The sequence below is a fragment of the Acinonyx jubatus genome, chromosome C2, assembly GCF_027475565.1.
Source record: "Acinonyx jubatus isolate Ajub_Pintada_27869175 chromosome C2, VMU_Ajub_asm_v1.0, whole genome shotgun sequence".
NCBI classification, from domain to species: domain Eukaryota; kingdom Metazoa; phylum Chordata; class Mammalia; order Carnivora; family Felidae; genus Acinonyx; species Acinonyx jubatus.
In genome coordinates this window covers 147,894,954-147,911,077 of record NC_069384.1, presented here as the reverse complement: position 1 = coordinate 147,911,077, position 16,124 = coordinate 147,894,954, and the positions used below count along the sequence as shown (strand labels likewise).

General features: G+C 45.5%; 1 long non-coding RNA gene across 1 annotated transcript in view; it reads right to left on the bottom strand.

The window, feature by feature from the left end:
- The window catches only part of LOC113594138 (uncharacterized), a 72,447-nt gene that overhangs the window by 43,348 nt on the left and 12,975 nt on the right, over nt 1-16,124 (bottom strand). Inside the window, exon 2 of the long non-coding RNA XR_008298072.1 lies at nt 10,292-10,530. This is a non-coding gene — a long non-coding RNA (uncharacterized LOC113594138). The remainder of the gene's footprint in view (nt 1-10,291; nt 10,531-16,124) is intronic.

Below are 16,124 nucleotides of genomic sequence, written 5' to 3'. Positions count from 1 at the left end.
CAATGGTATGCCGACCTCAAGAATGCATGGTGTATTCCCTTAGAGAAGACAATTTAAAGCCAGAGACCCAACTGGATGCTCCTCTTGGTATCTGCCAAAGGTCTAAGGATTGCATTTTACAGATAATGGCTGGACACATAGGAGTGGACACACACGGGGCACACTTTACACGCGAGGAGTTGATGGTTTCTGATGGCCTCATATGCCACCCATAGGGGAATGTGGATATATGCCAGAATTCATTTATTAGTCCACGAATGGGTATTGAGTGCTCATGATGTGCCCAACATGTCTCTGGGAGCTGGAATTTGGTGCTCGGTTTCCCAGAAATCATAGCACATGGTCTGGGTCCATCATCTCTCTCTCTTTTTTATATTATATACAATTTATTGTCAAATTGGCTTCCATACAACACCCAGTGCTCATCCCAACAGGTGCCCTCCTCAATGCCCATCACCCACTTTCCCCTCCCTCCCAACCCCCAGTCACCCTCAGTTCTCAGTATTTAAGAGTCTCTTATGGTTTCCCTCTTTCCCTCTAACTTTTTTTCCCCCTTCTGCTCCGCCCTGGTCTTCTGTTAAGTTTCTCAGCATCCACATATGAGTGAAAACATACAGTATCTGTCTTTCTCTGCCTGACTTATTTCACTTAGCATAACACCCTCCAGTTCCATCCACGTTGCTACAAATGGCTGGATTTCATTCTTTCTCGTTACCAAGTAGTATTCCATTGTATATATAAACCACATCTTCTGTATCCATTCATCAGTCTCTGGCCACAGGGGAGAGGTGCACGGGACCTGAGCTTGGCTCTGGTACATGAGCATACCTGCAGCTACAGAGGGATAGAATATTCTTGATCGACCATGTTCCAGAAGATCTGTACCATGGGCCATAAGCCAAATGTCTGGTCACCCCCCTTGGTGTAAATTCCCCCAACTTCCTCTCCCACAACCTGCCTGATGAGGAATTTGAAAAGATGAAATAGCAAAGACAAAGGCGTGCCACAACAGGCCCTGAGAGTTTTCAAACTGGTTTTTTACCGTGAGATATAGTTTAATCAATGACTGGATTAAACAGTCCAGAAAAAAAAGGAGGGCACAACTGAGTGTAAGAAGGTTATTTTCGAGGGTGTGGAGAGGGTGGGAAGCCAATGGGATGGGTGAAGCGCTTGTGGCTGGTAACTGTGGGGTCCTGAGCTGGCGAAGGGAGACTGTCCAGCCCAATGGCTAATGAACCAACATCATCACAAAAGAAGGGGGCATCACTGAGTTCTTGTGTCCAGGCACCATGCTAGGCACTGGGAAATGCATTCCCTATTTAACCCCCAGATAACATGATTGAGTCATGGGGTGAAGAGTCAGGTCTGAGGGGCACCTGGGTGGCTCAGTCAGTTGGGTGTCGGACTTCGGCTCAGGTCCTGATCTCATGGTTTGTGAGTTCAAGCCCTGCATTGGGATCTGTGCTGACAGCTCGGAGCCTGGAGCCTGCTTCGGATTCTGTGTCTCCCTCTCTCTCTCTCTGCCCCTCCCCTGCTCTCTCTCTCTCTCTCAAAAATAAATAAACATTAAAAAAATTAAAAAAAAAAAAGAGATATCACAACTCTTGGGGCACCAGAAACAAAACCAGTGCTGTTTCTGTGGGGGCCAGGAACAAATATTCTTACCAAGCTATTTGGAAATAAAAGGAGCTTCAGAACAAAATATGGGGAGAGGGGGAGGGCACTATTAACCAAATAGGTCCCCCCCCAACCCCGTGTTCCCAGCCTAACCACTGGCCCGAGTTCTGGATTCTGGGCCCCAGTTCTGCCTCCAACAAATCAGACAACCTTCTGTATCCTGTCTCCCGATGCTCTGTGAGATTTTGAACCCCCACCTACCTGCCTGCCTAAAGGAACGCTTGTTTCCAGCGGTTCAGCTCTGTTGACACAGAGTGAATGGGAATGAATTCCTCTTCCCTTCCCAGTGTGAAGTTTCTAAAATTATCCCGCTGTCATAGAACAAAATTAGTCAAAGCCCAAGTGAGCCATTAAATTAACACCCCATGAACTTAACTCTCCTTGCTTGATTCATAAGACAAGTTTACAATTTTAAACACCGTTCTTACCGAGGAAAAATGAACGGAGGGTTTGTCTGGAACTTTCTTTTCTTTTTTTTTTAATTTTTTTTTCAACGTTTTTTATTTATTTTTGGGACAGAGAGAGACAGAGCATGAACGGGGGAGGGGCAGAGAGAGAGGGAGACACAGAATCGGAAACAGCCTCCAGGCTCCGAGCCATCAGCCCAGAGCCTGACACGGGGCTCGAACTCACGGACCGCGAGATCGTGACCTGGCTGAAGTCAGACGCTTAACCGACTGCGCCACCCAGGCGCCCCTGTCTGGAACTTTCTAGACTGCTTCCTGGGGCCACCCAACTGATTCTCCTACTGTGATGTTGTTAACACGTTGCCCTGTTCACTGACCCTCGTGCCAGCTCAGTCATTTGCGATGGAGGTAAAGGTGACTTTCTGAAGCTGGAATCCCACAGTTACGTGTATGAGAATTTGGTAAACCGGTGAGAACTAGGTCGCCCCTGGCACCAGGTCTTTGAAGCAGTAAAAAAAAAGCTAGAACTCAAATTCAGAGAAAGAGAGAGAGAGCACTCACCTGCTCCCAGAGGCCACCAGCCTTGGGCGTTTACAACTTGTGTTAAGTGATCAGAATCCTATCCCTTGACCCACAGACTCATTCTCGGGCGGGGGCTGCTGATACCGAGCTCACCAGGTGACAACTCGTGACACCATCAACTGTTTCCCATTATTCTTCAGTGGGAGCCTGGCTTCCTATCTGGCTTAGCCAGACCTTGCGTGGCCCCACCTGCCACTGCCCTGCTCTATGCAGAGCACCTGTGACCCTCAGAGCCCTCCCTGGCTCTGCTCTGTGCCACAGGTGCCCCCCTTGCAAACCATGCGTCCTAAGGACTTCTCTCCTCCCTTCTCCTCTTTGGGACATGGCTCTGGCCGCGGCTGCACTTTATTCGTGGGTCCAGCTCACATCTGGGCTCTGGCAGCACCACCACTGTCATCTTTGCTCCCCCCGGCCCAGGGTGGGAGCAGCTGCCCACTGCTGCGGATCTCAGGGTGGCCCCACTGGCCCCCAGGCGCCCTTTCAGCTTTTCTCTTACTTCTGATACCCTGCACCAACTTCCTGGCGTGGGCTCTGTCTTCCCGTCCGCTCCCTTCTCGTGCACTGGCTTTCTTTCTGTTACATAAACGGGCCATGCCATTTGCTCTTTCTCCCGTCCCCTGCAAAGATGCAAAACGCCCCTGCACTTGTCACAAGACATCCTCCCTTTCTGGGGCCTGGCCAGCCCGGAACAGCAGCCTCTGTTTCGGATTCCTAGACAGTGGTTCCTTTAGAAAGCAGGCCAGGCGCTGGAGCTGGGGCCCCAGTGGTGTGCAGCTAACTCACTTCTACCTTCCCGAATTCTGAAAAAGCCCAGACACACCAGCGCTGGCACAAAAGGTCACTGCTCATTTTAATCAAACCGCGTTGCTCTGCATGGCTGGGCTGTGGCCTTCAGTCGAGATTTCCTGCGTGGCAGATTTTCTCTCCTCTCGGAGAACAGTGATATTTGCTGCAAGCATCTAATAGAGCTTGAAATTACCGTGGCAAGTTGTTTACTCTTCTCCAGAGTGGCACTAGGCTCTGTGCAGTGTTTATCCAGCACCGTCATTGTTTTTATTAAGTAAGCCCTTGCACATCCAAAGTGTGCCAGAGGCTCTGTAAATATTTTATTAGCCTTTGTAATTAGTCGTTACGTCGCCCAGCCCTGCTGGGAAGTGGGTCAGTGTGACAGTCCCCATTTTACCACGGAGGTGAAAGACACCTTTCCTGGAGACGGGAGAAGGGCCTTGAGTCTGAGGCCGAGGGAACAGCTCCTCCTTCCAATGAAGGGCAGGGAGTTTGCTCGCTGGTGTTGACAGGGATCTGATAGTCCAAACAGGGAGCAGTGAGAATAACCGTCCATCACCCCCAACATGACTGGCGATTCTTCTATAGGACTGTGCTGAGAACTGAATGAGAAAATGCGAGAAAAGCTGAGCAAACACAGCTGTGTCGGCAAGTGACACCAGTTCCCTCTGCACCACTCCCGCTCCCGCCTCTGTCCCTGCTCGGTACCACACTGGGGCTTCATGGATGCACCCCCCGAGTGTGGGAAGGGGAGGGACAAAAATGGCCACAGCGTATGAGGGGTGTGTTTCCAAATGAGATCTATGAACTCTCTTATTGGAGGGAGTCTGTTTTCTTGGAGGTGAAGTAAATGTTGATATTGGTTGGTTGGTTGGTTGGTGTATAGAGAGAGAGAGGGTGCAAGTGGGTGAGGGGCAGAGAGAGAGAGAGAGAGAGAGAGAATCCCAGGAGGCGGAGAGGGAGAAGGGTGAACGAGAGAGAGAGGCAGGGGTCGAACTCACGAACCGTGAGATCATGACCTGCGCTGAAGTCAAGATGCTTAACGACTGAGCCACCCAGGCTCCCAAATGTTGATTGTTAAACATGCTTTCCAGGCTGGAAAGGATTTCGTACAGAGCTACTGGATGAACTTATCGGTTGTGATATTTAAATACTCCAGAGGTGCAATCAAATCTATCCCCAGAGTGATTTTGTCAAGCCCTCCTTAATTTCTGGGTGTTTTTGTTCTGCGCCTTAAGAAAAAGTTTTTTTTTTTTAATTTAAAGAATGTATTTATTTATTTATTTTTAATGTTTATTATTTATTTTTGAAAGAGAGAGCACGAGCCGGGGAGGGACAGAGAGAGAGGTAGACCCAGCATCCGAAGCAGGCTCCAGGCTCCGAGCTGTCAGCACAGAGCCCCACACGGGGCTTGAACTCACAAGCCATGAGGTCATGACCTGAGCTGAAATCAGACGCTTAACCGACTGAGCCCCCCAGGCGCCCCTGTTCTGTGTATTTTGCTGTCATGTTTTTTCATTGCACAAAGGTCCATGTCTGTTTTCATCTTCCTCAAGGATTGTATCTATTACGAGAAAAATGTAATCTTTTTCTTCACTCCATGGTTCAGGCCTTGAATTATCTTAGCATTGAAATACCTCCTTTCTTGTTTTTTAATTATTCACATTTTCCTGGTGTAGCGTTGAGTATTAAAATCAACATTTCTTCACTAGTGTTTACTTTTAGAGGTGTCTCTTAGAAACTGCATGTAGATGAAAATTTCATTTTGAACCAACCTGAGGTTCTATTTATTTTATTTTATTTTTTTAAATTTGAGGGTCTATTTTTTAAAGGGAGATTTCAGCCCATTTATTGACCTAAGTGACAGATTTATTTTTAGTTCTTCTCTTTTTTTAAACGTTTATTTATTTATTTTGAGACAGAGAGAGAGAGAGACAATGCGAGCAGGTGAAGGGCAGAAAGAGAGAGACGGAGAGAAAATCCCAAGCAGGCTCCCCACTGTCAGTGCAGAGCCCCATGTGGGGCTCAAACCCACGAACCCTGAGATCGTGACCTGGGCCGACACCAAGAGTCAGATGCTCAACCAACTGAGCCACCCAGGCACCCCTAAAAACTTTCCAATAAAGGCCAAAGTAAATGAAAATGAATCAAATAATCAGATTTTTAAAATAGATCTAAACGGAAAATGATAATGTAACAAAGAATTACAAAGTATGAGTGTAGGATTTCGAAACCAAAGGTAAATACCTGGAGGGGAAAGCTGATGGGGTGACATTTATAATTATGGGCAGTCTCAGCAAAGTTCAAAGTTGAAGGAGGGAGGAAATAGCAAGTAAAAAAATAAAGTTTCCTTCACCATGAGAGTGAAGGGGGCTGAGCTGGCAAAGTGTTTTATGGGGACAGAATGACCATTATTTAATTTCATATACCAGTGGATGACAGAGCATTAGATATACTAATATTTACCCCTAATACTAATAGTTCATAACGGAGAAGCGTGGTAACAGCTGTAAGTGGATGGCGGAGAGGGAGTTAGTATAGGAAGAAACCCCCAAACTCGGCCAGGCCACATAGTAGGAAACAACAGATAAATCGGGACCCACGATTGTAACGATCAGAAAACACTTAGAAAACTGTTCTGTGATTCTGTGTCTCCCCCTCTCTGCCTCTCCCCTTCTCACACTCTGTCTCTCCCTCAAAAATCAATGAACATTAAAAAAAATTTTTTTTAACGTTTTTAATCAGTTTCGTTCTAACCTGGGTTTGCCAGAAAGCAAAGCCTGAGACCAAACAAGACAAACCGGGGGTTTGCTCCAGGGGACGGGGAGCAATAGGAGGTGAAGCAGGGAAGGAGGGAGAGCCGGTTCAAGGGTTCACTCTTGCTTGGTCATGACGGCAGGTGACCGGTTGCTCTATCGGGGGACAGCCTGGACAGCTGCGTGAACGTGTCCTGGCGCTGTCTGTCCATTCCCGAGAAAGAGGGAGGGATGCCTCTGTCAGCTCAGGATTCTCCCCCTACACCAGTTGGTCAAAGAGGTGACTCAGGGGGTGTCAACTCGACTCTATTTCCAGGTGGAACGTACATCAGAAGGGAGGTGGCTCTTGCCTGGGTCTCCGGGAGAAGCTCAAGGGCAGGAAGTAAGAAGCATACGTGGGCCGGAGGCCAGATACTGTCAGGCTGCACCTGCAGGAGGCTGGCCAGATGCTGCACTGCGGCCAAGATTTGAGGAACCGGCAGGTGAGGCCAGGACAAGCCGAGGCATAAAGGGCTTTCATTGTAAGCACAGTACCTGCAAATCATCACACAATCACGTCGTACCAGAAGATTTAGAAGAATTAATTACCCTCCCACCCCCAACCCTTCCTCAAGCCTGCTCCCTTAGAAGCAATTTCTTTTTGCCTCCTTGAACTGTTCACTTCTGATATTAACCTGCAGGGTTTTGTTTTTTTCTTTAATGTTTATTTTTGAGAGAGAGAGAGAGAGACGGAGACAGAGAGTGCGAGCCAGTGCGGGAGTGGGGAGGAGAGCAGAGAGAGAGGGAGACGCAGAATCTGAAGCAGCCTCCAGGCTCTGAGCTGTGAGCTCAGAGCCCGACATGGGGCTCAAACTCACTAACTCTGACATCATGACCTGAGCTGATGTTTAACTGACTGAGCCACCCAGGCGCCCCTAACCTGCAGCTTTCTAAATACTTTCATATCCCTAGTTTCTTATTCACTAGCTTTTAGAATTTATCCATTAACATCCTGTTCAACGGAGTCAAAATTTTGTCATAATGCCACCCAACACCCTCTCCCCTGCTCTCATCCTCCCCAAAACGTCTACAGAATTGTTTCTTGTTCGTTCACTAACAGTCAATGTTTACATGATTGTGGTTATGGAAATAATGTTCCTTGTGGTGGCAAGTAGAAGATTATATATTTTTTTCCTGTACAATTTGTTTTCGTTTTTCTGAAATTAACAGTTGCCTGGTTTTTACGTACCTGTATCTCACCCACACGTGGCATCTGATCGACCATATGCCAAGCAGTGTTTTCTTCCGGAGTACTCCTTCGTATCAGATCAGCTTGGGGTAAACAGTTCCCTTCATTCTCTTTGTCTCTCTCTTCCAGAGGCCCTGTTCTTCCCTAATCTGACTTCCTGGACCTGCTGCAAAGTCCTCAGCCAGAGATTTTGTGTTATATATAATATATATATATGTATATATATATCATATATATATTATGTTATATATAATATATATGGATATATATATCATATATATATTATGTTATATATAATATATATGGATATATATATCATATATATTATGTTATATATAATATATATATGGATATATATATCCATATATATATTATGTTATATATAATATATATGGATATATATATCATATATATATTATGTTATATATATGATATATATATGTAATATATGTATGACATCCTCTTTATCCATTCATCTTTTGAAGGACATTTGGGTTGCTTCCATAGTTTGGCTATTGTAAATAATGCTGCAAAAACATGGGGGTGCATATATCCTTTTGAATTAGTGTTTCATATTCTTTGGGTAAATACTCAGTAGTGCGATTACTGGATCCTATGGTAGGTCCATTTTTAACTTTTTGAGGAAACATCATACAGTCTTTCTCAGTGTCTGCACCAGTTTGCATTTCCACCAACAGCGGAAGAGGGTTCCTTTTTCTCCACATCCTCTGTAACACTTGTGTTTTCAATTTTAGCCATTCTGACAGGTGTGAGGTGACACCTCATTGTGGTTTTGATTTGCATTTTCCTGATGATGAGTGGTACTGAACATCTCTTCATGTACCAGTTTGCCATCTGGATGGCTTTTTTGGAGAAATGTCTGTTCATGTCTTCTGCCCATTTTTTAATTGGATTATTTGTTGCTATTTGGTGTTGAGTTGTATAAATTCTTTATATGTTTTGGATGCTAACCCTTTATCAGATGTATCATTTGCAAATATCTTCTTCTATTCAGTAGGTTGTATTTTAGCTTTGTTGATTGTTTCCTTTGCCGTGTAGAAGCTTTTTATTTTGAGGCAGTCCCAGTAGTTCATCTTTGCCTTTGTTTTTCCTGCCTTAGGAAACATATCTAGAAAAATACTGCTCTGGCCAAAGTCAGAGACGTTACTCCCTGTGCTTTCTTCTATAATTTTTATTGTTTCACATTTAAGTGCTTAATCCATTATGAGTTTATTTTTGTGTATGGTGAAAGAAAGTGGTCCAGTTTTATGCTTTTGCATGTAGCTGTCCAGTTTTCCCAACACCATTTGTAGAAGGGACTGTCTTTTTCCCATTACATGTTCTTGCCTCCTACGTCAAAGATTAATTAACCATACAAGTGTGGGTTTATTTCTGGACACTCTGTTCTGTTCCATTGATCTATGTGTCTATTTTTGTGCCAGTACCACACTGTTTTGATTCTTTTAGCTTTGTAACATAACTTGAAGTCTGCAATTGTAATGCCTCCAGCTTTGTTTTTCTTTTTCAAGATTTCTTTGGCTATTTGAGGTCTTTTGTGGTTTCATACAAATTTTAGGATTCTTTGTTCTGGTTCTGTGAAAAATGCTGGTGGTTATTTTGATAGGGATTGCATTAATTCTGTAGATTGCTTTGAGTCATATAGACATTTTAATAATATTTGTTTTTCCAATCCATGAGCAGAGAATGTCTTTCCATTTGTTCGTGTTGTCTTCAAATTCTTTCATCAACGTTTTATAGTTTTCAGAGTTCAATTTTTCACCTCCTTGGTTGAGTTTATCCCTAGATATCTTATCGTTTTTGGTGCAATTGTAAATGGGATGGTTTTCTTAATTTCTCTTTCTGCTGCTTCCTCTTTAGTGTATAGAAATGCAGTTGATTTCTGTATATTGATTTTATATCCTACGACTTCACTGAATTCATTTTACCAGATCTAGTAGTTTTTTAGTAGAATCGTCAGGGTTTTTGTATATAGAGTATCATGCCATCTGCAACCAGTGAAAGTTTTATTTCTTCCTTACTTATTTGGATGCCTTTTACTCCTTTATGTTATCTGTTTGCTATGGCTAGGACTTCCAGTACTGGGTTGAATAAAAGTTGTGAGAATGGACATCCTTTAACAGACATTTTAAATTTGAGTTCAAGGTTTTCATTTATAATTAGCCAAATTCTAACAGTACAAATACCAAAGATACCAAACGCAAACTATTCCTTCTAATGAAAAAGACCAATACAATGATTTTTATTCTCGGAAGTCTTTCCATCCTTAATTCTAAATCTTATTGTGGCTTAAAGATGCCTACCCACTAAAAGTCCAGCTTTGCTCCCGGGTTACCAAGGTTATTTCCTGTTAGAGATTTCTCCAGGACTTGAAACCTGGAGCTTCAGAAACCAGAACAATCCCTTTCTCCACCCATGCTGTCATACCGAGCCCCTCTTTAGTAGATTGAACCCCATGAAAACAGCATTTTTATAGCATCCCAGATATGTGTGTATCAGTTCTGCCTCGCGGAGACATTTATATCATGGGTTGCAAAACACAGGGAAGCAATATTCTCATAGTCCTTTATGCTTAATTCTCCAGGCCACACATTTCTTGTATATATATATAAAAAAAAAAAATGACATTTGAGTGATCGTAAGCTATCTTCAGGAAGTCATTTTTAGGATGTCATTCTACCCTCCTCTCCCCTTGACCCAGGGTCAAACAGGACCTTCTCAATTTGGTAAGCGTTCAATTCTGTATTCTTTATTGGTACACTGAACAAATCAGTAATACCCATATGATAGCAGCGTGAGTAACGAGACCCAATAGCAATACATTCTATCCCACGTACCTTCGCGTTAACTTGTCAGTCTGGGGGTACTTATCCTCTTCAGTCTTTCTCTTGGGGAGTCCGTGCTTGACCGCCAGCCTCCGAGGAAGGCTCTGGGGGAGGTCCTTGCAGGCAGTCTGCAAACTTTCACTGAAACCCTCTAGTTAAGCTTCAGGCATTACCTCCCACACTCTGCTGTGTCTGCTGTCCTCTGCACTGTAAGTCTTTCCAAGCCAAGCTCCCCGGGCTTCCTCCTGACACTGGGATGGAAGAGAGTACAGTTCAGGTGCAGATGGCTCTAACCAGTCTGCCTGGTTCCAGCTCCCAGTGCTGCCCCGCCCTTTGCTGTCCCTGGTGCCTTTGAGTCCAGTTCTGCGGAGCGACTTGGCTCTACCTTGCTCCGCCCACCTTTTGATTGCCCAACATCCACCGAAATCTCTCGTCTGCCGCTGTTTCTTCTACTGTCTTTCGGACCTTGTGGGGTTTTTCCTTTTTAAAATTCACTTACAATCCTTTGAATGGGGCCACAGGAGAGAGAAGTATAAATGCGTGGTCAACTTTAACTGCCAGTCCAACCATTTAGATTTTACTCGATGCATTAGAAGTGAGAAGCCCACTGCTATTTCTAGTCCCCTGCAGATCTTGGATCTCGTTTGATTTTCATCTGGTTTGCATTCTCCTGTCATGAATTCTCCTTAGATAGGACACCTGGGTAGTGTACTCTCTGAGACTTTGAGTGTTTCAAGATGTATTTCTTTTGCTCTGACCTAGTAATGCTATCTTGCATGTGTCCAGCTTTTGGATTAGTGTCCTTGTCGCTCAATGGGGTTCCTTTGGGAGGTAGAACTATAGCTGTGACTCCCAGGGCTACAGATGAGAAGTCTGTTCCTAATCTGATTCTCTTTCTTTTTTTCTCTTTTTTTTAAATGTGAAATTTATTGTCAGATTTGTTTCCATACAACACCCAGTGCTCATTCATCCCAACAGATGCCCTCCTCAATGCCCATCACCCACCCTCCCCTCCCTCCCACCCCCCATCAACCCTCAGTGGATTCTCAGTTTTTAAGAGTCTCTTATGGTTTGGCTATCTCCCTCTCTAACTTTTTTTTTTTCCTTCCCCTCCCCCACGGTCTTCTGTTAAGTTTCTCAGGATCCACATAAGAGTGAAAACATACGTATCTGTCTTTCTCTGTATGACTTACTTCACTTAGCATAACACTCTCCAGTTCCATCCACGATGCTACAAAAGGCCAGATTTCATTCTTTCTCATTGCCAAGTAGTATTCCATTGTGTATATAAACCCAATTTCCTTCTCCATTCATCAAATTATGGAAAGAGCCTAAATGCCCATCAACTAATGAATGATTCTCTTTCTTTTTTAAGGAAGTGTGGAAGATCCATTGTCCTTAGGATGGGTACATTTAGGCACGTAGGGCTGGTTTTTGTTATTGTTTGTACTGGTTTTGATATAAATTCTTACTAATTTTGCTTTTCATTAAGTGTTTAAAATCTGAAGATCGAGTCAACTCAGAGATGTTTTCTTCTATTACTTTCCTAATTATCATTATTCTCCTTCCACATCGCTTCCCATCTCCTCTTATGGAAATGTTAGATTTCCTGTACTTCCCCCCCTGGTGCCTTATGTTTTTCTTTCATCACTTCATTTCCCTTGTATTACTGCTCAGTGTGGTAAGATTATGTCTTCCTTTGGATCTTCAAAACCAGTGTCAGGCAATTCTCAGGGCTGGTGCTGTATTACGGGTCGCCATAACCAGACCGAGTGGCTTACATAACAGACACTTATTTTCTCACAGTTCTGGAGGTTAGAAGTCCAAGATTAAAGTGCCGGCAGAGTTGGTTTCTGGCGAGCCCTCTCTCCTCAGCTTGCCGTGACACCTTCTCACTGTGTCCTCGGATGGTCCCTTCTCTGTGTGTGCGGAGAAAGAGCTCTCCGAGGCCTCTTTCTCTTCTTACAAGGACATCAGTCCTATCAGATTAGGGCTCCGTCCTTATGAATTCACTTAAACTGAATCACCTCCATCAAGGCCCTGCCTCCAAATACAGTCACATGGAGGGCTGAACTTCAATATATGAGCTTTGGGGCACACGGTTCAGTCCACAGCCAATGCTTATCCTTTAGTTTCCTTATGAAAGTTGTATTCACGTCTTAAATTAAAGAAATGTAAGGAAATATTGAAGAAATCATATCTTCCAGTTTCAGGACTTTGGGATTTTACAAGTTTTGTCTCTTTGAGAGCGCTCGCTGCTTTTTAGATAAAATTAAATTCCTTTTGGCTCTTAAAAGTTCGCTTGATGGAAACCAATTTGGCAATAAGTTATATCTAATACATAAAAAAAAAAAAAAGAAGAACTCCTAAAAAAGAAACAGTTACTTTGACTCAGTAGGAACCACCTGTTGGTGACGGTCGACTTGGTGTCCCTCCCTTGAGTTCTGGAGTCCTCTAGGCTTGGGCATCACGTATTTGCCACCCTTGCGCGTGAGTCCTGTAAGCAGCCATCCAAGGGCAGGCTGAAGGCCCACGGGAGGTGGACACCACACGGTCACTTCAGCGGTTCAACGGGAAAAGAGGAAGCAGAATCTCAGCAGTTTGCAACCATGCGGGGAAACATCTCTCTGTTCTCTGATTTCTAGTAGTACCAGCAGGTAGGCAAAAGTCACGACACATCTCAAAGCCTAGGAACACCTCAGCTCACTGGTGTAGCCCCCCACCCAGGGGCCCCGGGATGCACAAGCCTCCATGCCCACCATTAAGGGGCATAGACTCTCTCGGGAGAGTTGGTAGATGTGCTGGCCGGAGAGTGGTAACAACTCAAGTCCAGCGTGGCTCCTGCTCACTCCCCTAACGGAAGGTCTCCTCCTTCAGGGACAAGGGCCCACCGTCGTGGCCCATGTCGAAAGCTCTGTTCCCTTGCTCGTCGTCCGCCCTCTCTTCCCCACATACGCAGCGTCATCTGTCACTTCCACAGTAAACCTTGAAGAGCTATGAGAACCACATTTCCAGTCGCTAGCAAACGAAAAGGATTTTGTCCCTTCCTAGAGGACAGGGAGGGCTCCGTCATCGAACACTCCACTGAGGTGAAAGGAAATAGATTGCTTGATGACGTCTAGCATAGACTCTGCATCGTTGGAATACAGATGCACATTCTTAGTAAGAAGGGGGTAGAAAAGAAACGTGGGACTTTCCTTATTAGAAATGTTAAGGATGCATAACCTGATGCAGTTGCCATACGCCTAACCTCCTCTCGTGATGTCTTGTCCAATGGCCCTGTGGCCGGGAGACCACAGCCCCGGAGAACTCACCACGTAGCTGCAGGGCCTCTAGTCCCACATAGTCAAAACTCACAGCTGTGGAATGGTGCACAGAGGGACGGGCTTCCCCGGGTGCACAAGGCACACCATGCACCACTGTGTGAGTGAGTGTGGCAGCTGGGGGTTTAAATTGCTCTATGTGTCTGTGGGTATCTTCCTAAAGAAATGTAGAAGCCCTTGAGAGCGGATACGTTGTTGCTCCTGCCAGGTGTCCCCCAAGATACCCTCCATGATTTGGCGACCAGTAAATATTTTCCGAAATGAGTAAAAGTCAATAGAAAGGGAGCATATATGTGATGTTGTATAGCTGAAAAGTAAGGAGAGAGCATAAGGCCAAATTCTTACAATCCTAAAGATTGGGGGGGAACTAGAAAGGATCGTTACGGGTAAGGTTATCTTTTAAAAAAAAATTTATCTATTTATCCTGAGAGAGAGAGAGAACACAAGTAGGGGAGGGGCAGAGAGAGAGTGAGACAGAGAATCCCAAGCAGGCTCCACACTGCTATTACAGAGCCTGGCACGGAGCTCGAACTCAGGAAGCTGTGAGATCGTGACTTGAGCCGAAGCCAAGAGCCGGCCGCTTAACCGCCCCAGCCACCCAGGCGCCCCTAAAATCATCTTTCTCACACGAATCTTCAGCTACAGCACGCTGTGAGAAGTGATGGTCCATGCTGGACGTGAATATGGTGACCTTCTCCAGATTGCTCAGAGGTAGGGGCCTGGACTTGAAATCCCTGACACACATCCAGAATCGTCCAAGCGTGACCGAATAAACACCCAAGACTAGAGGAGCCTTTGTGTGTACGGAATGTTGCACAAAGAGGCACCGGTAAACACAGCCAACTAAAACGTTTGCGTATCTCACGTTATGGGATTCTGATCAGAAAACACTCGGGAAACTGGGATGCGGTCCCCGCTTGACAGCGTTAAAGTGACGGTTGTCCCCACTTCGTTATATTCTGCTGGGACAGATGCAAACTCCTCGAGAGCAGTAGTTGGAAAAGCAGAGAGAGTGGTGCCGGCATGAGTAGGGAGGCAGGTCCCCGTGTGAGACGCTGCTGGTGGGAACAGCGCCTGGGACGGAAGTGGGGTCGTCCCACTTTCATGTTCACTGTCGTTCCTTGGTCCCCGCAACACTCTGGAATCTGGAAACAAACCCGACAAAGTCTGGGTTGGGGACTGGACAGCGATGGGTTTCAACCTTCCTGGATAAATGCAGGCAAATGTAACGTGTGGTCAAGGTCGAGAACCACTAGTTGATGAGTTGTTGTTATTGACCCACTGCCAGATTACAGGTCTGAGGACATTCAAGGAGCCTCCAAGGAAATAGGGGAATGAGATAGAGTACTGTGGGATATGAGATCAGGGATACCCGGGCAAATGTGAGAAATGGTCTTGTGAGGTTCAAAAATGCCCTTTGGGGTTAGAGTTGGGGTAAATCCCACTATTCTTACTTACAAAGAAGAGCTGTCCAGAATTCTGCTCTGCTGTCCCTTCAGGGCCCTCTCTCCCACCCCCAATCCAGCCCTACAAGCCAACACTGCAGAGAATCATATCCATGAGGTGGAAGCCATGTTTGGGAAGTGCTTTTGAGACACAAAGGTGGGGGTGGGGGGCATCTGGGGGGCTCAGTCGGTTGAGCGTCTGACTTCGGCTCAGGTCATGATCTCAAGGTTGGTGGGTTCGAGCCCCGCGTCGGGCTCTGTGCTGACGGCTCGGAGCCTGGAGCCTGCTTCGGATTCTGTGTCTCCCCTTCTCTCCGCCCCTCCCCCACTCCTGCTCTTTCTCTGTCTCAAAAATAAAATAAACATTAAAAAAAAAAAAAACCTTAAAAAAACCCACAGAGGTAAGGGAAGAGATAAATGATAAGACAGGCGGTAGCTATCCAGGATACAGAACTGAAATCCAAGGTCAGAACTATTGCTTTCCCGGGGGGGGCAGAAAACCCAGGCAAAAATTAAGTTCCTAACTGGAGACAACTTTCCTGATTTCTCCTGATCTGAACGCAGAGATTGAAAGAGCTTCCCAGGTCAACATTTTACATAAATGAAAAAATAAATGAAAAGAGATCCATACCAATATGTGTTCTGTCAGTTTTATTGACTTGCCCTGATGATGAAAAAAAGTCCAACAAGCACCTCCACACAAAATACAGGCCGTTCAATCCCCTCTTCATTTCAGGGCTCATCTGTAATGCTCAACAGCTCGTTCACACTAAACTTGCTGCCCCAGACACAGCATCTGTTTGCACACCTCTGTACCCCTGGGAATTCAGCTGCCTCAGCTGAATTGGGCCTCTCCTACCCCTCTTCTGAAATTCTCTTGGGTTCATTCATCCTTCAAGGCTCGGCTCAGGCTGCATCCTCAGCTGGCTCCCTCCCCATTCCGGATATTGGAGTGAGTCTCCTGCTGGCCTTGCTCCCCCACCACACCCCAATTGTGATTAGAGTTGTCTCCTGCCTCCTTGCTAGACTGGGAGTCCCTCTGAAGGGCCAGAAGCACTGCCCGCCCAATACATACAC